The sequence below is a fragment of the Mastomys coucha genome, unplaced genomic scaffold, assembly GCF_008632895.1.
Source record: "Mastomys coucha isolate ucsf_1 unplaced genomic scaffold, UCSF_Mcou_1 pScaffold1, whole genome shotgun sequence".
NCBI lineage: Eukaryota > Metazoa > Chordata > Mammalia > Rodentia > Muridae > Mastomys > Mastomys coucha.
The window spans coordinates 17,745,513-17,772,994 of record NW_022196891.1 but is presented as its reverse complement, the minus strand read 5'-3'; the positions used below and the strand labels follow the sequence as shown (position 1 = coordinate 17,772,994).

Genomic DNA, 27,482 nt, shown 5'->3' with positions numbered 1-27,482 from the left:
GTGTAATATTTACTCTCAGTGATGTGTTAAATGTGAGTCTATTTATTTATATATCCATCCATCCACCTGTCATCTACCTATCTATCCAGTCACCCACAATCTCTCTGTCTGTCTACCCACCTACTTCCCTACCTCAGGTATTTCCCACTACAGTCTCCCAAACACAGACCAACAGGTACGATATTGAGTAGAAATTGTGCTGTAGCATCTTCAAGGAGTGTTATTTCCAGGGCAAGCTGTAGAGTAAAAACATTTAATCTGCTCACTTCACTCCCAAAAGAAGTTGTTTAATGCCAGTTAACATTTGGCATTTTTATCCACACTTTGCAAAGCAAATGGCATAGTCAAATATGTTAATATTGGCAGAAATCTCATTAGCCTTAAAAAGTGAGATTATACACGTAGCAATGATTTGAACCCTTAAGAAAACAGTCGCTGCTGCCTTTTTAGATATTCTATCTGCCTTCCCTCTGTGAAAGAATACATCCATGGAGTTTATCCTGTTTGTCCCATACATGTCTGCAGAGCTACATACGATATAAGGATACAGTGAGTCTCTGATCTCAAGGAAACCCATGGTGCTGAGACCAGCCTAGTGGGTACACCCGGGGTAAGATAACAGTGCTGAGCGGATGCCACCAAGAACAGGGCTTCCATTTCTCCAGCCCTAGAAACAGCCAAGGAAGTGAAGGGAGGTGAGGGAGAGCTGTGTGGAGCCACAGAAGCAACCACACGAGCAGTTCTGCAGAGGAGGAAGGACGTACTGCATGCATACACTGAGGGACAGAGCACACAGGAGTTCTCCTCATCTATGTATCATTCCTGCCCCCCCCTCCAGGTTTATTCACTGGATACAAAAAATAGTATATAGAGATTTCCAGGTATGTTTGAGATGTGTGAGAAGTTCAAAACCAGCCTATTACTGTGTCTACTTCTGGACTTCACCTTATCACATATTAAATACCTCTCACACACTGAGGCCAGTCTAGCATGGTAAAATATTGAGGGGTGGAATTTGCATAATTTTTAATTCTATAATATGATTATAACCAATTGTCATAATGGTTCTTTATATTCTATTGCGGCAAGAATATTTTGAGAGGGTTGGTGTGATGGCTCAGTGGTTAAAGGATTTATTGTTTTGTGAGGATCAGAGTTCAAATGCTCAGAAACTCACGTATATACCAGGTGAATATCACAACTCTAGTCTTAGGAGATGGAAACAGGACATACTGAGAGCAAAACTGGCTACCGGGATGAACTGCATTAACTAGTTCTAGATTTCACTGAGAGACCCTGCTTCAATAGATATGGTAAAAGAGAGATCGAGGATGATTCTCAACACCAACCTCAGGCACACGCATGCATGAACACACACAAGTAAACACCCCAGCCATGTTCTACACATGCAAAAGATGTACACACGTATGTACAAGACAGAAGAGAACAAGATATTCCGAAAGAGATAAAATTCACATAATGCATTGCTGCAACTGTTCTACTTTGAGGATGATTATCATTAGTCTTTCATTGTGCCCAAGTGAGAAATTACTGTTATGAAAGGTATGTGCATATAGAAGGAGTTAGTGTAGGTACCAAGCTCGATACTATTTGCGGTGTCAGGAATCCACTGGGAGCCTTTGAGTATGTTCCCATGGATACAGGAATACAGCAGCAGTTCAGTGTAACGCTGGAGTAGGTGAAATGTTAAGCAGAAAGACAGGGTGAGCCCTTTAGCCAGTTGCAGGCCTAGAAGTATGGATAGAAAACCTGAAGTCTGAAGCGGAGAAGAGATGTGTGTTGTTACCTCACAGGGAGATAGAAGGTGGGCACGGGGATCTGGGAGTCCTGCTGAGGGAAGGAGAGAAGGATCTCCTCCCTGAAATGTGGTCCAGGGTTTGGTGTGGCCTCCATGGTCCAGAAGCTTGGTAGAAATGAGGACTTAATGGGGCTGGCGAGGCAGCTCAGCCGGTAAAGTGCTTGCTGTGTAACTAAGAAGAGAATCAGCTTTGTGCTGGGATGAGCCTGCGATAGGATATCTAACCCCGAGTGACCAGCACTAAACGTGTGTGTGTGTGTGTGTGTGTGTGTGTGTGTGTGTGTGTGTGTGTGTGAGAGCGTGCGTGCGCACGTGCGTGTGAGAGTGTGAACATGAGAGAGAGGGAGAGGGAGGGAGGGAGGGAAGGAGAAAGGAGGGAGAGAGAGAGAGAGAGAGAGAGAGAGAGAGAGAGAGAGAGAGAGAGAGAGAGAGAGAGGAGAGAGAGAGAGAGAATAATCAAAGACTACTTCATAACTTTGAATAGGAGTAGGGGGATGAAGGGGTATACAAGGGGTAAAATGATGTAAATAAGTTTCTTACTCATGTATGAAATTCTCAAAAAAACCAAATTAAAATTTGGAAAGGAGGAAGGAGGAGGAGAAAGAAGAGGAGGGAAAGGAATAAAAGGAGGAGAGGGAGAGGAAATGAAAGAGGAACTCTAATTTCTTCAACTGTTACCTGGGCAGACCAGTCCCCGTAGGCACACGGCCTGGCCAGCAGATGGCGCCTCTGTGCGAACAGAAAAAGAAGACTGGGTCGCTTCTTGAAAGACTACCGATTTGTCTTAGTCAGGGTTTCTATTCCTGCACAAACATCAGGACCAAGAAGCAAGTTGGGGAGGAAAGGGTTTATTCAGCTTACACTTCTACATTGCTGTTGATCACCAGAGGAAGTCAGGACTGGAACTCAAGCAGGTCAGGAAGCAGCTGATGCAGAGGCCATGGAGGGATGTTCCTTACTGGTTTTCTTCCCCTGGCTTGCTCAGCCTGCTCTCTTATAGAACCCGAGACTACTAGCTCAGGGATGGCACCGCCCACAAGGGGCTCTCCCCACTTGATCACTAATTGAGAAAATGCCCCACAGCTGGATCTCATGGAGGCACGTTCCCAACTGAAGCTCCTTTCTCTGTGATAACTCCAGTCTGTGTCAAGTTGACACAAAACCAACTGAAGAGCCTTCAGGGAGGCACCTATTTGCACCAGGGGAACCCAGCGGGCTGTACAGAATGGGTTGGTCTGGTTTCAGTTTTTGCTAGCAGACCCTTTTGATCCTGACAAATGACAGCTCACCCTCCAGGCTCAGCTACATGTCTTGCCCTCTGCAATACTGTTTTTCTTCCCCAACCATACTGGACAGTCTGTTCTCTGAACTTCTGTGTCACTACAGGGCTGGGCACTGCTCAACCAAGGAGTTATTTCACCCCAGCACCAGCCACATGCCAAGGCTCAGGCTGACAGTGGTTGAGGAAGGCAGTGGGTGATTGGACAGCAGGACTCAATGAATCTTCCTAGTTGTTCCTTCTTCATGTACAGTGGTATCCAGGGAGGTGATGCCATTAATACTGTTGTGTAAACAAGAAATACATGGTCACACAGTGTTGCTGGCTTACCAAAGGCCTTCTGCTGGGGCTCTGAGAAACTCTCCTTGGTAGGCATCCCAAGACTCTGGCGGAAGCACAGTTCATATCTACTTAAAGTTGTCCTCCTTCCCGAGCTCCAAACCTGAAATTTCATAGGTATCTCACCAGAACCCCCTTTACACTAAAAGGATGTGTCCTGACATCCTTGCACAACTCCAGTGGCTCCAGGGTTTTATCAGATTTTAACCTTGTCCAAGGTACCTCCGGAGCCACCCTATAATCTTAATTATCAAAAAAGGGAATCAAGACATCCCTTAGATATCTGCTGAACAACGAGATTCCAGAGGGTTTGAAAATCTCATATGTAGTCATATAGGGATTCCTGTATATAGTCATAATGGGATAATGAAGTTCAGCTCTCTTTTAAGAAGCCTCTACTTACATTCGGGTATGTCATTCTTTCCTAGCATGTCTTTCCCTTGACTCCTGTACTTAAAATCTGTGTTAAAATGCCTGGATTAACTGTGACTCTTCTTGGAGATGTTTTTCACCCTTGCTTCCTAACGGAGGCCTTATTCCTTCTCTGGGTGCCTTTCTTTCCATTTTTAATAAATGTTAACATTGCTTTAGCTTGGCCTCATCCTGAAATTATTTTATGCATGGAAGCCTAGTATCCAGTTTTACCCAGATGGAGGTACCCGAAAGATTGAGAAACTCCACCAGGCTACTGGGAGTGACAGCATGGGATCGTGCCTTCACACCTACCACCACGGATGCCCCTTGCTCTGTTCTCATCTATGCTGACCCTCGCACATCCCACCTTCACAAGCACTACACTCAGCCAGGACTAGTCTATCCATGATTGAACCAGTGATCAAATGTGCAAGGCCTAGGTCTAGAGAGCATCCGAGCATCTTGTTCAGAGTGCTTACTTAGTTTTGGTAAGTCAGCATTCATTGGGTGGCTGGGGCCCATCTTCTCTGATGAGGAACTTGAATTTGAGCATTGCTTCCCAGACTGCAGACACCATAACAGGCAACGACAGGCAACGTGTGACTTGGCGTTTGAAGATTGTGTAAGCACAGCTACACTCACTTCTTTCCACAAGCATTGATTTTTTTTAAGCATGTAATGAACACCACTTGCCCACCTTTATCCAGAGAGGATCAAGAAACAGCTTATCTCATTTTGAAATACTTCAATGAGGATCTCATTTTCAGGGTGATCTGAGGCCCCCAGGAACAAATATATTTTACCTTGCATTAGCCATTTGTCCTGTTGCTGGGACAAAATACCTAACAAGGGGCAGAAGGAATGGTTTATTTGGCTTACAGTTTGAGGGCACAGACCACTATGGCAGGGAGATCTTGGTAACAGGCAGGTGAGGGAGCTGATCAGGTTGTGTTCAGAGTCAGGAAACAAAGAGCTGAAGGCTGGTGTGCAGTTCTTTCTCTTTTTTTATTTACTCCAGGACTTCAGCCTGTGGGATGGTGCCACTCACATTCATGATGGGTCTTCCCTCCCTCAGCTAATTCAGCCTATAATTTTCCCCGTGGACAGAGGCTGTCTCTTAGGTCCAATTGGTATTCAGCATTGACCACAACAGCCACATACATATATTTAATTTAATAATAATACATATGTAATACATATACATAATACCTAGTTCATAGCATATAATGCATGATGTACAACATGTAAAATATAATACATCACATAATATATATGTGTGTATATGTATGTATACATACATATACATATACATGTATATACATACATATATATAAATTTCCTCCAAACTAAACTTTCCCAAAACAGTATCTCTATCATCAACATGAAACTACTAATACTTTCTATTAAGCTTCATACCACTTCTACAAGGCTAGTTGTGACCCAATAAATAGGTTTCACAATCCCTAAGTGAGGCACGACTCTCAGTTTGAAAGGCTCTAAACTGAAACCACCCAGAGGCAAGATTCTGAGAAAGTTCTGGAATATGAGGCAACCTGAGCTTCTGTCCTGGAACAGCTCTGGGAAGCAAGTGGGTGGGGGCTGGATTCTGGGGAACTGGCTGGGCCTGGAATTGGGGTTTTGCCTTCCCATGATGATAAAAGAGCAAGATGTGGAAACACTATGACCTAGTACCACCTTCCATTCTGAACGCTGTCTAGCAGCCGGAGCTTTCCTGGTACTCTCTTGGAGCCCTAACATGGCAACTAAACAGTACCTGGCCCCTCCATTCACCTCCATCCACCTGGCTCAGCCTGTTCACAGTCCCAGTCTTGTCACCAGAGACCTTGAGTGGAAGGCTGGGTTTAGCACTCTGTTGTTGTTAGTATTTTGGGGTGCCTGTGCTTCAGGTACTCTGAGACATGTTGAATGGATGGATGGGTGAACAGGTACTGCAGCTTGTTTTTTTCTAAGGGAGGATCATCAGGATCTAACTCCAGAGTTTCTTGAAGACAAGCACCATATTCCAAAGTAGACTATAAGAGGCTGCTAGACGTCCCATCTATGAAGCCTCTCACATAGATCCATGATCTCTCTTACCATAAGGGCTGCTAGACGTCCAATCTATGAAGCCTCTTACCATAAGATCCATGATCTCTCTTACCATAAGGGCTGCTAGACGTCCCATCTATGAAGCCTCTTACCATAAGATCCATGATCTCTCTTACCGTAAGGGCTGCTAGACGTCCCATCTATGAAGCCTCTTACCATAAGATCCGTGATCTCTCTTACCGTAAGGGCTGCTAGACATCCCATCTATGAAGGCTCTTGGAAGGCCTGGTGAGTGTTTGTGAATTACTTTCCGAGGAAGTCACCACTGATGGAGAAGCTTAAAACAACAAAACTTTTAGTCTTAACCAGAGGAGGTGGACGATGTTACCTGCTTATCTTCAAGAGGCACTGGAGTTAGATCCTGATGCTCATCTCTTAGCAGAACTAAGCTACAGTACCGTTCACCCATCCACTCATTCAGCCATGTCTCCGAGCACCTGAAGGTCAGGCACCCTGAAATACTAACAACAACAGCAGCAGCAGCAGCAGCAGCAGCAACAACAACAACAACAACAACAGAGTGCTAAACCCAGCCGTCCACGCTCAAGGTCTCTGGTGACAAGACGTGGGGGAGGAAGGGGAATGAAACTGTTGTCAGGATTCAATAAATGAGAGAAGAATTTTGAAAAAAAAATTTAAAAGAAAAAGAGTTCCAGAGACCAGACGTCTGAATGAGTCTGATGGGGTTGAGGTCAAGCCTGTTTCTTCTTTCAACTTGTTTTTTTTTTTTTTCCTTAAAAACAATTTATTAAATGAAATCATGAAGTTTTTAGGTAAATGGGTAGAACAAGAAAAAAGCCATCCTAAGTGAGGTAACTCAGACCCAGAAAGACAAAGACAAAGTAAGTATACAAATGTATGCACTTCTATGTGGATATCAGCTGGTAAGTTTTCTATAACAGCAACGTATATGACTACAGAGGTTAGGTAAGGGGATTGTGAGGAGGAATGGATTTCCATATGAAGTAGAAATAAAATATATATAGTTATAGATGGATGAGGGTATGTGGCAGAAATTGACCAGAAGGGAGAGGGGGGAAATATGAGAAGATAAAGCTAGAAATAAGCACCATTTGAGGGGCCATATGACAAACTAGTTCAATCGCTTTATAAAATATTTATGTGTATGAAGGCAATTTAAATGAAATTATCAAATGGCCAAGATGTAGCCCATCTGGACATCTCTTCACCAAATAAAGCTTCAAGTGCCAGGAATGGGTTGCGAAAGTTGTTGTCCAAAGTGGTCCCATAGGAACCCTGGACCAAGTCAGGCTGTTGGTTGGTCTCCACAAACTGACACTAAGGCCCTACTGGTGAAGACAACACCTGTGCACCTCACTGGACATGGAGAAGTCAACCTGGGGCCTACCGAGAGCTTTCACGCCTATGGACTAGTATTCAAGGTATTCAGCATGCTACCAAAGGAGAAAGGCAAACGTCAGCCCAGCTACAAGCCTCCAGTCTACAGTGATACCCTGCCTGCAAGATGTACAAGTGTAATAGTGGCACAGGCTTGTGAGAGTAACCAACCACTATCTGATTAGATTGAAGGCCCAGTCCATGAGAAGGAACCCATCCCAGACCCTCCTCAGATGGCCAAGAACTATAGACCAGGTAGGCCATGCTGCTGGTGGAAAATCAAATGCTAAGGGAAGGTAGCCATAAAATGACAACAAATGGGTATTCTGAGCTTCTGGGCTAATATCCACTTATCAGGGAGTGCCTACCATGTGTGTTCTTTTGTGACTGGTTTACCTCACTCAGGATGATATTCTCCAGATCCATCCATTTCCCTAAGAATTTCATAAAGTCATTGTTTTTAATAGCTGAGTAGTACTCCATTGTGTAGATGTACCACATTTTCTGTATCCACTCCTCTGTTGAGGGACATCTGGGTTGTTTCTAGCTTCTGGCTATTATAAATAAGGCTGTTATGAACATAGTGGAGCATGTGTCCTTATTACATGTTGGAGCATCTTCTGTGTATATGCCCAGGATTGGTATAGCTGGGTCCTCAGGTAGTACTATGTCCAATTTCCTGTGGAACTGCCAAACTGATTTCCAGAGTGGTTGTACCAGCTTGCAATCACACCAGCAATGAAGGAGTGTTCCTCTTTCTCCACAACCTCTCCAGCATCTACTGTCACCTGGGTTTTTGATCTTAGCCATTCTGACTGGTGTGAGGTGGAATCTCAAGGTTGTTTTGATTTGCATTTCCCTGATGACTAAGGATGTTGAACATTCCTTTAGGTGCTTCTCAGTCATTCAGTATTCATCAGTTGAGAATTCTTTGTTTAGCTCTGTACCCCATTTTTAATAGGGTTATTTGGTTCTTTGGAGTCTAACTTCTTGAGTTCTTTGTATATATTGAATATTAACCCTCTATCGGATGTAGGATTGGCAAAGATCTTTTCTCAATCTGTTGGTTGCCATTTTGTCCTACTGACAGTGTCCTTTGCCTTACAGAAGCTTTTCAATTTTATGAGGTCTCAATTGTCAATACTTGATCTTACAGCATAAGTTATTGGTGTTCTGTTCAGGAAAATTTCCCGTGCCCATGTGCTCTAGGCTCTTACCCACTTTCTTTTCTATTAGTTTTAGTGTATCTGGTTTTATGTGGAGGTCCTTGATCCACTTGGACTTGAGCTTTGTACAAGGAGATAATGGTTCGATTTGCATTCTTCTACATGTTAACCGCCAGTTAAGCCAGCACCATTTGTTGAAAATGTTGTCTTTTTTCCACTGGATGGTTTTAGTTCCTTCGTCAAAGATCAAGTGACCATAGGTGTGTGGGTTCATTTCTGGGTCTTCAATTCTATTCCATTTATCCACCTGCCTGCCACTGCCTGCAATACCATGCAGGTTTTTTTTTGGTTTGTTTTTGTTTTTTTAACCAAAGTAAAAGTGAATTCTTTGATCCTTCTTAGAAGGGGGAACAAAATACCCAAGGAAGAAGTTGCAGAGATGAAGTATGGAACAGAGACTGAAGGAAGGTCAATCCAGAGACTGCCCTACCTGGGAATCTTTTCCATATTCAGTCACCTAACCCAGACACTATTGTGGATGCTGGCAAGTGCTGGCTGACAGGAACCTGATATAGCTGTCTCCTGAGAGGCTCTGACAGTGCCCAACTAATACAGAAATAGAGGCTCACAGCCATCCATTGGACTGAGCACAGGGTCCCCAATGAAGGAACTAGAGAAAGGACCTAAGGATCTGAAGGGTTTGCAGCCTCATAGGAGGAACAACAATATGAACTAACTAGTACCCTCAGAGTTCCCAGTGACTAAACCACCAACCAAAGAGTACACATAGTGGGAATCATGGCTCCAGCTGCATATGTAGCAGAGGATGGCCAAGTCGGTCATCAATGGGAGGAGAGGCCCTTGGTCCTGTGTAGGTTCTATGCCCCAGGGTAGGGGAATGCCAGGGCCAGGAAGCAGGAGAGGGTGGGATGGTGAGCAGGGGAAGAGGGAGGGAATAGGGGTTTTTTGGAGGGGAAACTGGGAAAGGGGATATCATTTGAAATGTAAATAAAGAAAATATAAAAAATTAACAAATGAATAAAATAAAAGCAGGCATTTATTACATGTTGAATATAACACTATTTTAATAGAAATTTTATTTGATTAGTATAGGAAAGATGGTATTATGCTTTTAAAAATAACATATATGTGTATGAATATTATAAACTTAATTGGCAAAAATAGTAAATTGGATATGTATAGGTCCTTTTGCCCAGGATATTATTTTCAATAAATTTCTTTATTTTTTTTTTTAAAAAAATGACTACAAATAACATTCTGCTGCTGTACTTGGAGATCAGTCATCATCAGAGAAGCTTCCCTCCTGCACTTGATGAAAAAAATGCAGAGACCCACAGATGGCCAATGTTCAGAGAGATCTTGGGCCATTCAGTCTTAAATGGGATGTCGCTACCAAATCCATCCCCTCAGGGCTCAGGGAAGAGGAGGTGGGAGGATTCTATGAGTCCTCTGAGTAGCTGGAGGATACCAAAGAAGCAAGGCCCTCGAATCACGGCAGAACGGACACACATGAACTCACTGTGGCAACAAGCACAGGGCCTGCACAGGTCTACACCAGATGGGTCCCCAGCACAGAGAAGTGTACACAGGCCCTCATCCCTAACCCAGAAGCTACATCCAATTGGTAACCACAGGTGAATGAACATTTGCTTATCTAATCCAGTCTCACCAGGGATGCAAAGCGCTCTCAAGATTAGAACTCGTGCCCGGCAGTAGATGATTAACACGAAGCAAACTCACTGGGGTCTTTGGGGGTTCTTTGTCTCATAAGGTTTGGATGGATTTTTTTTAACATATAAGTCCTTTGAGCATATATTATACTCCAGATTTGTGCTTTTAGGTGATTTCTGTCTATATGAATATATATATCTCTTTATCTATCTGTGTATCACTTTTCCTTTTACTCTTTCACTTTTGTTTATTTTGTCCTTCCTACTTTGTTTATTTTTTCTTATTTTCTTCTTCTTCTTTAGATATCTGTTGTTCTTTAAAGAGAGACAGAAAAGGTATGATTTCCAATGGGAGAGAGAAAAGGAAGAGTGTGTGTGTGTGTGTGTGTGTGTGTGTGTGTGTGTGTGTGTGTATCTCAGAGGAGTTGGGGAGGGAAAACCATAATCAGAATATATTATAGAAAGAAAATTATTTTCAATAAAAGAAAGAAAAAAAAACATTGAGGGAAAAGTGGCAAACTGGTATTTTTAGATTAACCATAGGGTATATAGTTATTTATGTTATTCTTTTTAGCTTTTTATGTTTGAAAAACAATTTAAATAAAGTTCAGGAAATAAAAACTATTAATGTTTTGGGAATTTCATAAGATATATTTTGGTCATATGCCCCCCCCAACTCTTCCCATTAACTCCTCTTAGATCCCTCTGCATCCCCAACTTCATGTCTGCCTTAAAATTTAGTAACACATGGACCCCAATTTATGCTGTCCATAGACTTCTGGATGTGGGGGTCCTCCACTGGAGTGTGACTAACCTACCAGGAGACGTACTTTCATAGAAAACAGTCTCTTCTTTCGGCACATGCCATTAAGTGTCCATAGCAACCCAATTAGGGCTACCTCGTGAACCCTCTCCCCTCTCCATTAGAAAACCGACTGTCTTGATCCTGAGAGGAGCCACAACTGCTATGAGTGCCTGAGTCCAGCAGTCCTATCATGTGCACAAGATACTCCTGTGCTCCAGTCTCCGTGACTGCTGGCTCTTACCATCTCTCCTCTCCATCTTCCATGATGGCCTGAGCCTTCAGGAGAGGTGTGATGGTGATGTCCAGTTTGTGACTGGACACCCCATGGTCATTTGTGCTCTTCACATTGTCCATTTGTGAGTTTCTACTTTCACCACCCTCCACTGCACAGAGAAGTTTTTCTGAAGAGCCTTGAGTGTTACACTGATCCCAGTTCACCTTTGGTTCTCCCCCTGGTTCCAAAGCAAAGGCTGGAGCTTTTGGGAGATGTGAAGCTTCTAAAAGCTTCTTTTCAATGTGTGGGCATGTGTGTATACATGACGTTTGTGTGTGGATATACATTCCTTGGTACGTGTGGATGTTAGAAGCATTTTGTGGAGTCAGTTTTCTCCTTCTTTACCTAGGTTCCGGGGACGAAGCTCAGGTTGCCAGGCTCATGTGGCTTACTGGCTGAGCCATCTCACTGGGCCCATTTTTAAAGGTTTAATTAGTACATAATAACTTTACATAGTTCTGGATTTCACTACAACACTTTCATACATGCATATAATGCATTTTCATCGTTTTTATTCCTGACCTTCTCAGGAGCCCCTTCCCCCTCCTGAATCTTCTCCTTCCCAGCTGGTTTCTCTAATTTCACATGTGATGGTAAGGTGAACCGATGGGCTAACCTTCTCCTTCTTCCCGAAAGGTTTCTTTAATCTCACATGGGATTGTAGGGTGAACCGATGGGTTAACTAAGGTTACTTACTTTAAGATGATTACAGTAGCACGGGCAACTAATCGGGACTACACAACTAAAGAAAGTGTCTTTCCCTCTCTGCTAACAACTTACCTGTAGATCTTTGAGGAGAGTAAGTCTCTCTCCCACACCATGATGGGATGTCGATGGGCCTAGTCTGGTTGGTCCTACTGAGAGTTGCAGGTAAGAGTTCAAGAGTGTAATGCTACTCCATGCCTAGAAAACAATGTTCTACAACACTCCGTCCCTCTGCCTGGCTCTTGTCAGTCCCACCCTCTTGTCAATCCCACCCTCTGAGATGTTTCTGGACTTTAGAAAGAGTAATATAATGCAAAAAAAGTCCCATTTGTGGCCGAGCATTCGACACTTGCTTGTTCTCAGTACTTAGAGCCAGATTTATCTCTTGTAAATGCTGCAGGGAGAACTGTATGGGTCCTGTGTCCAGTCCTCTGGCATCTGCCTGGGATTTGGAGCAGGTAGCTGCATGGCTCTGATATCTACTCTGTAGTCACATTGCTTTCTCCTCCTCCTCTGTGTAGTGTCTCTTTTTTAAAGACTGGTGGGATTGCCATCACTACCTTCTTTGTTTTTCTAACGACCCTGAATCACAGGCTGGATAAATCATAAAGAAGAATGTTTGGCTTTTGATACCTGTCCAAGGTCAAGGGACTGATTCTGCTGATGATCTTCTGTCTCAACTAGTTCCAAGGTACTTAAAGACATCACATGGCAAAATATGGGGAGGTAAGCAGATTCCTGAATAAACTGTCTTGTGTGTACACTCCTGTATCTGAGTGAGTGTATATGCTCGTACCCATATATGGGGGCCAGAGGTCAATGTCAGCTTCCTCAGTGGCTCCTCATCTTGTTTGTTTTCGAGGAAGAGTTTTTCACTGAAACCAGAGCTCACTGATTTGTACATCAGTCAGCCATCAAGCCCTAAGGATCCACGTGTCTCCATCTTCCCAGGGCTGTTACAGATAAATGTTGCTGTACCTAACTTTTTACATGGGTGCTAGGGGTCCTCATTCAGGTTTTCATGTTTGGTTGTCAAGCAATTTACTGACTGAGCCATCTCTGCATCTCTCGTCAGACTGGGTTTTATAATATCTACTCTCAACTCACTGCTCAATTTCAGCATGATTTTCAGAAGGGACAAACCATACAAAGCTACGGAAGGACCCATTTGAGCTAACACTGGGTCACCACTTCATAGCATCCTTTGTCATTCTTCGAGTGGGACTGGGGATGCGTCTCCCTTAAGAGCACTTGCTGTTCTTGCAGGAGACCAGAGTTCAGTTCCCAGCACCTGTATTGGGAAGCTAACAACTGGCTGAAACTCCAGCTCCAGGGGACCTGATGCCTTCTTCTGGCTCCCACAATCATGGTGCTCACTTGCACATACACAGAAATCTATACACTACACATAAATAAAAATAGCAAAGTCTTTTACTTCAAAGGTCATGATTGTACACAGGTGTGGGGAGCAGGAACAAGACTCTTTGTGCCTCATATCTGCTAGCCATCCAACATGTTAGCAGTTGGAGGGAGGATTTCAGCTCAGAGGGAGCCTGGCCATTCCACTGTAAATGAAGAACTTGCCCACTGTCACTGGAAGCATGACTAAGGCCACATTCCAAGTTTGTGCCATTGTCACAGCTGCAGGTTCTCAGAGGTAGCCTGTGGCTCTGATGTAGTTCCCTATAATGTATCATCAGTATTTATCTAAAAGCCAGGCAAAGCCTCCACATCTGCATATTTTTTTACTCTAGAATTCAGACATGTTGTCAGTTACTTTGCTTCTGAAGTTGAGCTAATATACAAAAAGCTGGTACTTCTTCCTACAGAGAAAAATTCTTCCTTGATGTCTTAAAAGATTCTCAAAACCTTCAAAAGCTATCAAGAGCAGCCCAAGGTAGCTGAAAGTACTGTTTCCTAAGCTCATTCATTATTCATGTCTTATTTTTCATTCAAATTCTGAATCTGCCAATGTATTTCATACATTTATTTCCTTGGTTGTAATCAAGCAGCTCAATAAATTCAAAGAAGGTTACCGTCCTCATATCCAGAGGCTTTAATCTGTTCAATTCTGCATAGAGAGAGATCAGAAGCTTAACCTTGTCCCTCTAGACTGAAAAGAAAAAAAAAGGAAGAGACTCGGGATGCAGGTCGGTTGCTAGAGTTCTTGCCTCGTATTCACAAAGCACCAGATGGGACGTACAGTGGTACATGACTATCATCTCATCACTCAGGAAAGAGAACTAGGAAGATTCAGGATGCAAAGTCATCCAATGTTACATACCAAATTTGAACACAGCTTGGAGTAAACAAGATCCTGTCTCAAGCACAGAGAGAGAGAGAGAGAGAGAGAGAGAGAGAGAGAGAGAGAGAGAGAGAGAGAGAGAGAGAGAGAGAGAGAGAGAAGGCAAGCAAGCCCGACTTAATTTAGGAGCAAAGAGCAGTGAAGATACAATGGTCAGTGTCTCATTGCACAGCCAACCTGATGTGTCCCTAGAGACTGTGGAAGCCCATGACCTTCCTCCTTTCTGTTGTCTTTGTACACATCTCAATACCCCAACACACACTTAGAAAATCTACATGGTTTAGCCTTTGTCTATCATCTCTCTCCTTTCCTTCTTCCCTCTCCTCTCCCCCTCTCTTTCTCCCTTCCTCTCTCTCTCCCTCCATCCCTCTCTCTCTCTTCCTCCCTCTCTCCCTCTCCATACATATATACATACATACATACACACATATGTATACATATGATGTATGTATTTATCTACCATCTGTCCATCTATTATCTATTTTCTTTTATCTATCTATCTTTCTATCTATCTATCTATCTATCTATCTATCTATCTATCTATCTATCTATCTATCTACCTGTGCATACGTGGATTATAGGTTAATAGAATCCTGAACACACACTTGGAATACATCTGAAGAAATGAAACTAAACACAAGCAAACAAGAGAATATAATGCATTTATTCCTCTCTGCTTTGGACTATGAATGTGATGGGATTAGCTACCTTGATTTCTCTAGAGTAATGGAGGAGGTGGACTGAAACCCAAAATCAAGCTGAAATAAACCTTTTTTCCCCAGTGGCTTTTTGTCTGGGTACTTTATCATAGCAACAGAAATGAAGCTAGAACAAGAGATAATAGATCCTAGATGGGAAATAGATCCATAGAAGACACAATCTCACAGCAAACTCCCTGATCCTCTGCCTCTTACAATAATTCTTCCCCCCTCTTCTGAAGTGTTCCCTAAGCCATTAGTACACAAGTGCTTTGTAGATACATCCACAGGGCCTGGGCTTCAGGAAGAACTACAGGCAACAAAGGAATGCCAAGAGTGGGAGAAATAGCCTTCCCCATGGAAGAGCACACCAACTGGTTACCCAATACCAAATGGTTAGTCCTGAAAACATATATACAAGTAACCTCATACAGACTGAGAAGGTTATATTTAGGAATATGTGCTTTTTCAACAATTAATTTATAAAGAGGTCCTTAATTTGAAAGAGAGCAAGGGGAAGTATGTGAGAGGGTTTTGAGGGAGGAAATGGAAGCAGGTAATGATGTCATTATATTACAATCTCAAAACTAAAAGAAAATAAAAGAAATAGAAACAATAAAACTCAGAGATGTTGAATGCAAAAATAAAATTAGAAAGACAATGACCTTACCATATTAATTGCTGAAGAAAATGGACCACTTAGAAGATAAATGTCTAAGAAATGTTACAGATCCTCTCCCTCTGCCTCTCCCTCTCCCTCCCCCCATCTCCCTCTCCCACTCCCGTCTAGAACTGGAGGGAGAAAGAGGTAGATCAACATGGACTGAGGTTTACTTTGGATCTTGGGACAAGGTCTAGACCTCATTCTTCCCTCTCAGTGGCTCTGCTGTCCAATGAGTGGACCTGGGCAACACAGCCTCATCTCCTCATCATCTTCACAAGGAGCTCTTCTGTGCACAAGTAGCCTGCGTTCTATGGGTAGCTGAATGGTACGACTCCACAGGGTATCTTTTTTTGTTTTTTTGTTTTTTTTTTTTTTAGATATTTTCTTTATTTACATGTAAATTTCTCCATTCCCAGTTTCCCCTCCAAAAAACAAAGAAACAAACAAAAACAACAAAAACAAACCCCTGTTGCCTCCCACTTCCCCATGCCTGCCACCCCGCCCTCTCCCATTTTCTGGCCCTGGCATTCCCCTACACTGGGGCACAGAACCTTCACAGGGCTGAGGTCCTCTCCTCCTATTGATGATCGAATTTGCAATCCTCTACCATACACATGCTGCCAGAACAATCAGACCCCTCCATGTGCAGTCTTTGGTTGGTGGTTGAGACCCTGGGAGCTCTGAGGGTGCTATTTAGTTCATATTGTTGTTCGTCCTAAGGGGCTGCAAACCCCTCAGCTCCATCCACAGGGTATCTTTAAGAAGTCAGACGAATTGAGTTGGAGAGACATCATTAAGTCATGTGACTAAAAGTGTAGCTACAAATCAAATTCTGAATAGTCAAAACAGGCCCTTATCAACTCTGTCTTTAGGTTATTGAGTAAAGGACGCAAGACCACAAATGAAAATAGTCGAGGTAAGCCACAGAGTGCCACAAATATGTGCTCAATTTAGGGGAAACCATGAAGCCAGTGAGAATGAGTTAGGATCCCTGCTCTTGTTCACTTGGCAACAATGGCCCAGTAGCTTGACAGCTCCAAGTTTTCCTCTCTAGCTGCTGGGTAGTTGGGCATCTGAAACCTATAGGTGAGAATCCGGGAGATAGTGCATATGAAATTTAGAGTATTTATTCTGATACTTAACAGCCACAGCTCAAGAGACAGTAGCTGATAGGACAGCTGTTGTTTCTAACATCTGTGAATGCCTCAGACTCGCCTTTCATGCTTTCAAATGATATAGCAAATCCAGGAAATGGGTCAGTAGGTAATCTCATTTGCGAACAAGCCTCAATGACCTGAATTTGAAACCTAGAACCCACGTAAAAGTCAAATGCTGGGACACATGTCTGTGGTCCCAGCACTCCTAAAATAACATAGGAGGTGGAGACAGGGTTCCTTCAAAGCTTGCAGTGCAGCTAGCAACATTTATACAGAGTGTAGCAATGATGATGTGGAAGTTGGGACCTCCACCTAAGTTGTGCTCTGACCTCCACAGCCATGCTGTGGCACATGTGCTCCCTTACACACACACACATACACACACACACACACACACACACACACACACACACACACACACACACACACAAATAAATTCCTAAGCAGAAAGAATGCTGTAGAAAAACATTAACATAATTCTCATGTTGCATAGTAGAAAATAATAAATCCAAAAAGCAAAACCAAATCCAGGTTTGATCTCTCCATCTGAAGTCTCCTCCCTGCTGCAGACTGTAGATATTTTTTTTAGACGTTTACATGTACATTGGTAGAAGTAGAGCTACAGGATTTTGACACCTAGATTTTAATTGCATCATGGACTATGATATATCATTAATAATTGTGTTTTAAAACCTATGCAATGAAATATACAGCTCTTCTACTCATGGGAAGATAAAGTGTCTAAAAGTTGTCCTATTTACTTCCTTAAGTATCATTAAAAAACTTGTTTAAAAACTGTGTAAAACATGTGTAAGTGTATGGAATGATGGACAGAAAGAAGCCTGCACAGGCACCTGGGGATCCCAAGACAGTCCAGTGAGAAGTTCCTGTTTTGTTGTTGCTTGTTTGTTTCACGTTTCTTTCTCTTATTGTGATGGTCAGCTTCTGTTAATTTATCATGACCCAGGATTAGCTGAGGGCTAAGGAGCTGACTAGATCAGGTTAGCCTATGCATGTGGAGAAGGATCACCTTCATTGTTAATTGAGGTAGCAGGACCCAGCCCGAATGTGGGCGGCGTATTTGATGAGTGGGGCCCTGGACTGTGTAAGAGTAGAGGAAGCTAGCTGAGCACTAAACAGAGATGCGCTTTCTTTGCTGTGGATATGGATGTGATGTGATTAACTCCCTGAGGCCTTACCTCCCCCCCAAATGATAGGCAGTAACCTGGAACTGTAAGTCGAACCCTTTCTTCCGTTATGTTGCTTTTGTGAGGATATTTTATCATAGTAACAGAAATGAAATGGGAACGCTTAATAGATTTATTTATTCTTATTGTGTATAAGTGCTTTGTGTGTGTGTGTGTGTGTGTGTGTATGCGTGTGTGTGTGTGTGTGTGTGTGTGTGTATCTGTATGCCTATATATGTGCATACCTAATGCCAGAGGCCAGAGGAGGGCATTGGATTCTATAGAAATGAAGTTATAGGTGATTGTGAACTACCCTGTAGGTGCTAGGAACTGAACCCTGCTCTTTTGCAAGATCACTTATATATAACACTTGGATAGGAGAAGCCGGTGACTCTATATTGTGTGACTTCTCCTGGAAATAAGTGTGGATGAGGGTCTGTTCACCCCAAATAGAGCACTGGTGACAGATGAACTAAATGGTTCATCCACCTACATATAGTTTGGAGAATCAAATGATTCTGCCTACCTACAGGAGGTTATTGGAATTGCGTAAGGATGACCCAAAAGCAACTGCATCACTGAGCAGTCTACCCCAGCGTGGGTGATGACTCACGAACCTGAATTCCTGGTGCTTTCTGTCCAACTTGACCATGGCTCCCTTTAGAGTCTCCTCTCCAACAACTGCTACTTCTTTTAAAACCTTGGAGATGGCTTTTTCTGAGCGTTGTAAGGTTCAGGATCTTCTCAAGTCAATCCCCGGAGCCTCCCACTTCTCCAAAGGAGGGATATTTCAGTTGGTAGGAAACAGCTACAGAACACAGAGAAAGACCAATGAGTGGAAACAAATGGACGAACCAAAAGACTGCTTTCTGTAGTCAAAGGACCAATAATGGAAGCACTCCCAGTTTCCTTTCCATTGCTGCAACACAGAATATTCTTACCAAAAAAATAAAAATCTAGGGAAGAACTATTTAGCTATTATTAGAACCTATTTTAGCTCATAGATCCAGGTTATAGTACAGCTCCAGGTTGACTACTGTGAGGCAGTCACAGGAGCAAAAGCCTAAGATAGCTCATGACATCACAACCACGGTGAAGAGCAGGGATTGATGAATGCATGAACATTCACTTGCTTGTTTGTCCATGTTCAACTCGGTTTCCTCCTGCCTAGGGAATAATGGCACCCACAGTGGCCTCGGTCTTCCCATATTAGTTAATTTAACTAATTTAATCCCCTATAGAAATGCTTGCGGGGCAAGTCTGACATGGACAATTTCTCACTGAGACTCTCTTTCCAAGTGATTTTCCATTCTATCAAGGTGTGAGCATTAAAGATAACCATCACAGAGACCTGATTAGAGAAAACTTGTAGCCAAAACTGTCCCACTCCTGCCAAATATACGGCAAAGACTGTGTCCAGTCCCAACCTTCAAAGGACAGTGAAGAACGGGCTGTACTGGAGGACACCAACATCCACGTGATGGAGTGTTGCCAGGAGACCAAGTAGGGACACTGGGCTCTCATCTCTGCCAGTTGGCATCAAGTTTTGTCTCGAGTCGAACACTATGGGTTCCGTAAAGGGCAGGAGTTCACATGCCACTTGCAATAAGGATGAGTTCATTGTAGTGAGAGTACCCGGAAGCTTAGCAGAGAACCATGAGCTTCGGCCATCGGTATGAACAATGAGATAGTATCTCTTCCTTGTACAGGTTTACCAGAAGGGTTTCATAAGTCACTCATCATACCAATAACCAGGCATATCTCAAACTGACTAAAAAGACTATCAGTGGAGTCGGATTAATATTGATGGTTGACTTGATGGGATTTAGAGTCACCATGGAAACAGATGTCCCGGCTTTTCTATGAGGGGTTATCTGTATTGGATAGAGGTGGGCTGGGGTAGAAAGAGTCGCCCTGCATGTGTGGTCAGCAGCATTCCTTAGGCTAGGTTTCTGGATCGAGGAAAACAGCGATGGGCAGCTGAGCACTTAGCACTCTGCTTCCAGACGGTGTGAGCAGCTCGCTGGCCCACGCTCCTGCTGCCATGCCTCCGCCTCCCTGCGCGATGTAAGCTGTGAGCCAGAAGAAAGCCTTTTTTTCTTTTAAGTTTCTGCTCTCAGGTATTTTGCCAGTGCAATGAGTCAAGGTGGCATAGAGAAATACAGAAATGGCAACTACATTAGAAGTTTCTGACAAAAAATAAAATTTGAAAGCAGCTATTTTAAAACACACCTCCGTGAGAAATTATATATATGTACATGACATGAGCCAGTTTAAAATACCAATTCCCAGAGAAGGAATAGCCTCAGCAAAAATATAAATGATATGGAAATAGTCGAGAGGAGACGTCAGAACTGCAAAATTATAACCAGAGCAATGAGCTAATGGGTGAGCTCAAAGGCAGGATAGAAACAACAGAGAAGAGAGTTACAACTCACGGGATAAACAACAGGGCTTACAAAGAAATGGGATGAGTAGAACAGTGGAGACCCACATTAACCAAAGGTCTGTCGGTGTCATTTAGATACTGAAAGGAGGGACAGAAAGTAGAACTGACAAGTACACAAGGGCCGGTAAGCTGGTTTAGCAGGGAAAGGAGTTTGCTGCCAAGTCGTATGATCTGAGTTCAATTCCCGGGACCCACATGATGAAAGAAAAGACCTGAGTCTTTCAAGTTGTCCTTTGACCTCTGCACATGCCATAGCATGTGTGAGTGTAAGCACATGCATGTGTGCATGCAAGCATATGCACACGCATACTCGTGAGTGCACACACACACACACACACACACACACACACACAAATAAATATAGTGTAAAATTTAAAAACCATGAAGAAATAAATATTGAAAACTACCTAATCTGGCAAAGGGCAGAAACGAACGTATTCAGGAAACTGAGTTAGCCTCAATCACAATAATTACAAGGAAATCTACACCATGATAGGCTGTAATTAAACTTGTAAGAACTTGAAAAAAAAAAACTCAAAGAGAGCCAGAAAAAAAAAAATGGTGTCTTAGGTCCAAAGAAAAGCCAGCTAGAATGGAAGAGGATTTCTAGTCAGGAGTCTTGGAGGCCAGAGCAGTGGAGAGTGGAGAGTGCTTTTCAGAAGTGACAGACAGACAGACAGATGAAGTGTGAATCCAGCAAAAACATCCCTTAGAGATGAAGGGATCAAGGTGTTCTGAGTCAAAGGAAATCCAAGCGCTTAACAAAGCCTACAGACCTAAAGGAAGTAGACCTAAAGTACAGAGAAAGTATTTCTCTCTCTCTCTCTCTCTCTCTCTCTCTCTCTCTCTCTCTCTCTCTCTCTCTCTCTCTCTCTCTCTTTCTCTGCATGTGTGTGTGTGTATATTCATGCATGATGTGATGTGTGTGTACATGTATATGTGTGTGTGTGTGTGTGTGTGTGTGTGCCTACCTGCAGTACCCTGCAAAACTTCTGTACTGAGAGTTATAGTAAAAAAAAAAAACAGGGGTTACCTCAAAATGAATTATGTACAATATTCAAGTAATGAGAATCTATAAAAAAAAAATCAGAGAAAAGAAGACCATGCAGAACAAGATACAACAAAAAGAAAATGCAAAAAGCTTTAAAATATCTGTTAAACATAGAAATCAACAGAGTGTATCAAAGAGCATGCTTTAATTATCTGCAGACTAGAGATATTTCTCATCCAATACAGTGTAATAGGCAGGATAAAAGTAAAAGGATGGAGAAAGATGTACCTGTGAGTACCACAAGGAAGCATATGCGGCTGCATGAATATCAGTTTCATCTGATAATTTTATTTAGGTATAATTCAGAATAAGGGACATGGCAGCAAGCCCATCTGTTGGGGGATGGAAGCACGAAGAACAGGAGTTTAAGATCATCCTTAGCTATGTAGTGAGTTAGAAGATAGTCTGGGCTCCAGGGTGACCTGCTCCAAACAAACAGACAAACAAACAAACAAACCAGAATGAGAAAACTTCCAAGCATAAAGGAGCATGCTAAGATGCCAAGGTGACTCTAAGAAGTTTAAATGTGTGACTAGAAAGACGGAGTGAGCACTTAAGAGCTCTTGCGGCTCTTGGGAAGGCTGGGCTTTGATTGCTAGCACCTGTGTCTGTGTCGCCTCTCCTCTTTCTCTGCAGACGAAGGCACCGACCTGTGAGAATGGCGGAATATCATCAGTAGTTATTTTTGTTGCTACCTTTGCTTCTTTAGACTAGTACTATTCGATTTTTACCCCAGGCCTCTGGGCTATCTAGTCTCTGGTTCTTGGTCAGTTTAGGGTATGTGTTCCATTTTACGTAGTGGGCCTTAAGTCGAGATACGCTCCAGCTTAGCTTGCAGGTACTTCACCATTGTAGATCAAAGGTTTCTGTGGCTAGGTTGGTGTTTACCGTTTCTCTTTCGGTGCCTGAAGAGTACCTTCCTGTAACAAAGACTAGAACATGTGAGTGAAGGTTCTAGGTAGGCACAGGCTCCAACTATCGATGCTCAAGGAGCTGTGTGTGTGTGTGTGTGTGTGTGTGTGTGTGTGTGTGTGTGCTGTCTTCAGCAGTGGGGACCTGCTGTCAGTTTGTGGAGAGCAACCTGTTTGGGGATTTCCAAGGGACCCTTTTGGGCAACAACTCAATTGGATGTAACCTAGTTCCTGTACTGGAAGCAGAGTTTAGTGATATGAGATGGCCAGTGGGGGCTCCATCATCCTCATTATCTGGAGACTTCATTAATATTACCTTCTTATATTTAGAAAGTTTCCACAGCACTAGATTTTCCTACTGCCTTAAATGTCCCTTCAATTATAGTTGTTCCTTTCTGCTGTACCCACTCAAGCATGTCTTTCTTCCCCTTCCCACCGCATTGTCCTGCTCCTGCCCCTCCCCCATCCAGCACTGGTCCATACATAAAATCTATTGCATTTCCCCCTCCAAGGGAGAGACACATATTCTCCCTAGTTCTTTCCTTTATGCCTAATCTCTCTGGGTCTACAGCCTATGGCTTGGTTATCATTTATTTAATGGCCAATATCCACATATAAGCAAGTACATACCATTTTTATCTCTCCAGGTCTGGATTACCTCACCCAGGAGGATTTCTTTTCTAGTTCTTTCCATTGCCTGAAATTTCATGATACAATTTTTTGAAATAGCTGCGTAATACTTCACTGTGTGGATGTGCCACGTTTTCTTTAGCCGTTCTTCTGTTGAGAAACATTAGGTTGTTTCCAGTGGAGCAGGGACCATGGTAGAGCAAGTGTCCCTGGGGTAGTGTGAAGTGTCCTTCGGGTGGGTGCACACCAGTCAATACAGACTTTTTACCAGTGCACCTGGGACAGGAATCCAAACAGTTCACTCTCTGGGCCACCAAATAAACCTCAGCAATTTTCAAGTGTGCGAATATATCCCCTAACCACTACAAAATCAAAGCATAAATCAGCAGCTTGAAAATAACAGGAAGGTACTCTAACACTTTAACCAGTACAGTACTAATTTACCCATGGATCAATGGGGCAAGTCTCATGAGTAATGAGTAATGAACAATATATTGGACTGAACTAAAATGAAAGTATACCATATTAAAAAATGTTGAGATACAGATAAATCACTATTGAGAGGAAGTCCTATATCCATAATGTATATAAGCTGGGTGTGATGAGATGGTCAGTTGTCGGACCGTGAAAGGCAGTTTGTGTTCTGGTTGAACGACGCTTACTCCGGAGACCCAGTAGAAAATTCTACAAGGGATAGAACAGTGAGCTACCCCACCCCCCACCCCCAGATATTAAGAGCCTGAAACGAACCCTCAACTCCAATATTCTGTGGGTAGGGCAATGCCCTAAGCTCCTAGTCTTCTGGTTGGATTCCATCCCCACAGTCACCTGACCACAGCCAGCTATGCCCCGCCCCACAGTTACTTGGCAACAGCAAGGTAGCCCAGCCCACCATAAAAGGAGCTGCTTGGGCCCTCCTCTCTCTCAGAACCTCTTGCTCTCTTTCTTGTCTCTTTCTCTCACCTCTCACCCTCCTTCTTCCCCTCCTTTCTCCCCTCCCTCAACATGGCCATGGCCGACCTCTACTTCTCTACCTTCTCTCTCTCTCTGTGTTTTCTACAATAAAGCCCTAAAACCATGGACTGCCTCCTTTCATCTAGACTTGCCGTGCTGGAACCATGGAATAAGCTTTCCCCTAAAGAGCCACATCTAATTTCCCTCAGGAAAGCCTTCCAGCATTTCCAGCTGCCAGGCTGGACCAAGGACTCTCACTGGCACGAGAACCACCCAGCGCCTTGTCCCTGCCCCCCTATTTCCTTTCGGCTCCAGGGCCACTGCCACCTCGGGGCCCCCGCCCATTCTCTGCTCTTCTACAGTGTCCAGCAACACCCTGTGATCCCCAAGAGCTAGAACCTGTCTTCCTTGGCCTCTGTGAGGCCCAGGGACCCCGGACTGGGGTTACCTGGCTTCCCACACCCAAACGCCCGCCCGGTGGAGTGCAGAGCGCATGGCAGTCTCCCGAGTCCACCCGTCCAGGGTCTCTGAGCACTGGTGGGACGTGGGTCTCTCCCACCCCTTTATTTCCCCACCGCCCTCAGTAGTTAACGTACTTGCTCCACAATCATATTCCCCAGAGTTCAGAGTCTCAGAGCCCTTGTAAGACACACAGCAGTCCACCTGTCAGTGTCACCACTGAAGGCAGAGACAGCTAGACAGCTGCACTGGGGAGTTCTGGGTTTAATTGGGAGACCCTGCCTCAGTGGCAAAGGAGGAAGACCAATGGGATGATATCATCCCAACATGAATCTTGGGCCTCCACATGTATGCTTACACACATGCACTCACACTCACACATGTATATGCGTGTCCCAATAGGTGAGCATGAATACTCACATGCATGTGTATACATGGTATACACACATGCACCAAACACACACACATGAAAATGCAAACTGAAAAATCAGTAGATGAATTAAAAACATGAAGCAAACTACAATCAATAAGACAAGCTGTGACCATGAGATTCTTAAAAAGACAGACAGAAAAAAAAAATAGAAAACCTTAGGACAAAAATGAAAAAACCCAAACTGACAAACTGATAAGAGCAGAAAAGGATAAAAGAAGAAACATGAGGTGGAGAAATGGATGAAACTATGAGTTTGCTCTTTGAAGGGGTCGGTGCCATTGTCCACAGAAAGAAAGCAAGAGAGAGCCGGGCGGTGGTGGTGCATGCCTTTCATCCCAGCACTTGGGAGGCAGAGGCAGATGGATTTCTGAGTTCAAGGCCAGCCTGGTCTACAGAGTGAGTTCCAGGACAGCCAAGGCTACTCAGAGAAACACTGTCTAAAAAAACCAAAAAAAAAAAAAAAAAAAAAAAAAAAAAAAAAAAAAAAAAAAAAAAAAAAAAAAAAAAAAAAAAACAAGCAAGCAAGCAAGCAAGCGAGATCCTACTAATTACTAGAATCTTCAAGAATGAGATAGAAATATTCACATAGACATTAAAGGCATTGTACTGGCTGGTTTTGTCTGTCAACTTGACACAGGCTGGAGTTATCACGGAGAAGGGAGTTTCAGTTGGGGACGTGCCTCCATGAGGTCCAGCTGTGGGGCATTTTCTCAATTAGTGATCAAGTGGGTAGGGCCCCTTGTGGGTGGTGCCATCCCTGGGCTGGAAGCCTTGGGTTCTATAAGAGAACAGGCTGAGCAAGCCAGGGGAAGCAAGCCAGTAAGAAACATCCCTCCATGGCCTCTGCATCAGCTCCTGCTTCCTGACCTGCTTGAGTTCCAGTCCTGACTTCCTCTGGTGATCAACAGCAATGTGGAAGTAAGCCAAATAAGCCAAATAAACCCTTTCCTCCCCAACTTGCTTCATGGTCATGATGTTTGTGCAGGAATAGAAACCCTGACTAAGACAGGCATAAGTATACAGACAACTCTACATTTTACAGCTAAGAGTAAATAAGTCATTTTCTGGAAGAATGGTCACATACACCTAGGGTTAAATAAAGAACCTCAACAGCGAACACCTCCATTAAGGAAAAATCCAAGTCTCAATTTCAAAATTGATGTTTAAAAAGTCATTGTGGTACAGCTACCCAATGGAGTACTACTCAGCTATTAAAAACAATGAATTTATGAAATTCTTAGGCAAATGGATAGATCTGGAGGATATCGTCCTGAGTGAGGTAACCCAATCACAAAAGAACACACATTGTATGCACTCACTGATAAGTGGATATTAGCCCAGAAGCTTGGAATACACAAAGTACAATCCACGAACCACAAGAAACTCAAGAAGAAGGAAGACCAAAGTGTGGATACTTCTGTCCTTCTTAGAAGGGGAAACAAAATACTCATGGAAGGAGTTACAGAGACAAAGTGTGGAACAGAGACTGAAGGAAGGACAATCCAGAGACTGCTCCACCTGGGGATCCATCCCATATACAATCACCAAACCCAGACTCTATTGTGGATGCCAGCAAGTACTGGCTGACAGGAGCCTGATATAGCTTTTTCCTGAGAGGCTCTGACAGTGCCCAACTAATACAGAAGTAGAGGTTCACAGCCATCCATTGGACTGAGCACAAGGTCTCCAATGAAGGAGCTAGAGAAAGGACCCAAGGATCTGAAGAAGTTTTCAGTCCCTTAGGACGAACAACAATATGAACTAACTAGTACCCTCAGAGCTCTCAGGGACTAAATCTCCAACCAAAGAGTACATGTAGTGGGACTAATGGCTCCAGCAGCATATGTATAGCAGTGGATGGCCTAGTCGGTCATCAATGGAAGGAAAGGCCCTTGGTCCAGTGAAAGTTCTATGCCACAATTTAGGGAAATGTCAGGGCTAGGAAGCAGGAGACAGTAGGTTGGTGAGCAGGGAGAGGTGAGAGGGAATAGGTTTTTTTTTTTTGAGGGAAAGCCAGGAAAAAGGGGGAACATTTGAAATGTAAATGAAGAAACATCTAATAAAAAAAAGTCTTAAGGACCATATGAATTTTTTAAAGGACCAAGGAATCTCCCCAAATGTTTATAATAAAATTACCAATTGCATGTAATCTTCTGCAGAAAATAGAATTAAAATAGATACATTCCAGTTTATTCTTTTTGTAAAATATTTATTTTATTTTAAATTATGTGTATTCATGGGTGTCTTGTGCGGGTATGTACATGAGCGGCTATGTGCCCACAAAAGCCTGAAGAAGGGGTCAGATCCTTTGGGGATGAAGTTACCTGCAGTTGTGAGCTACCTGACACGCCTGCTGGGAGTAGAATAAAGGTCTTCTTCAAGAGTACAACATGCCCTTAACCCCTGAGCCATCTCTACAACATGCCCTTAACCCCTGTGCCATCTCTCCAACACCATCACCTTTACCTTATAAGCCAAGAATTGTTTTGAAACTAAAACCAGACAAAGAGAATATATAAAAAGAAAACTATAAACCAATAACTAACATGACATTAAGAAATAAAATTCTTCACAAAATATTAGGAAATAGAACTTACCAATATGTGAAAATAACCATATGCTAT

At 43.2% G+C, this 27,482-nt stretch overlaps 1 long non-coding RNA gene across 1 annotated transcript in view; it reads right to left on the bottom strand.

Annotated features, from left to right (window-relative positions):
• Nucleotides 1-18,720, bottom strand: part of LOC116069989 — a 79,581-nt gene extending 60,861 nt beyond the window's left edge. The window contains exon 1 of the long non-coding RNA XR_004110243.1: nucleotides 18,589-18,720. This is a non-coding gene — a long non-coding RNA (uncharacterized LOC116069989). The remainder of the gene's footprint in view (nucleotides 1-18,588) is intronic.
• Between the last annotated feature and the right edge of the window lie 8,762 nt (nucleotides 18,721-27,482).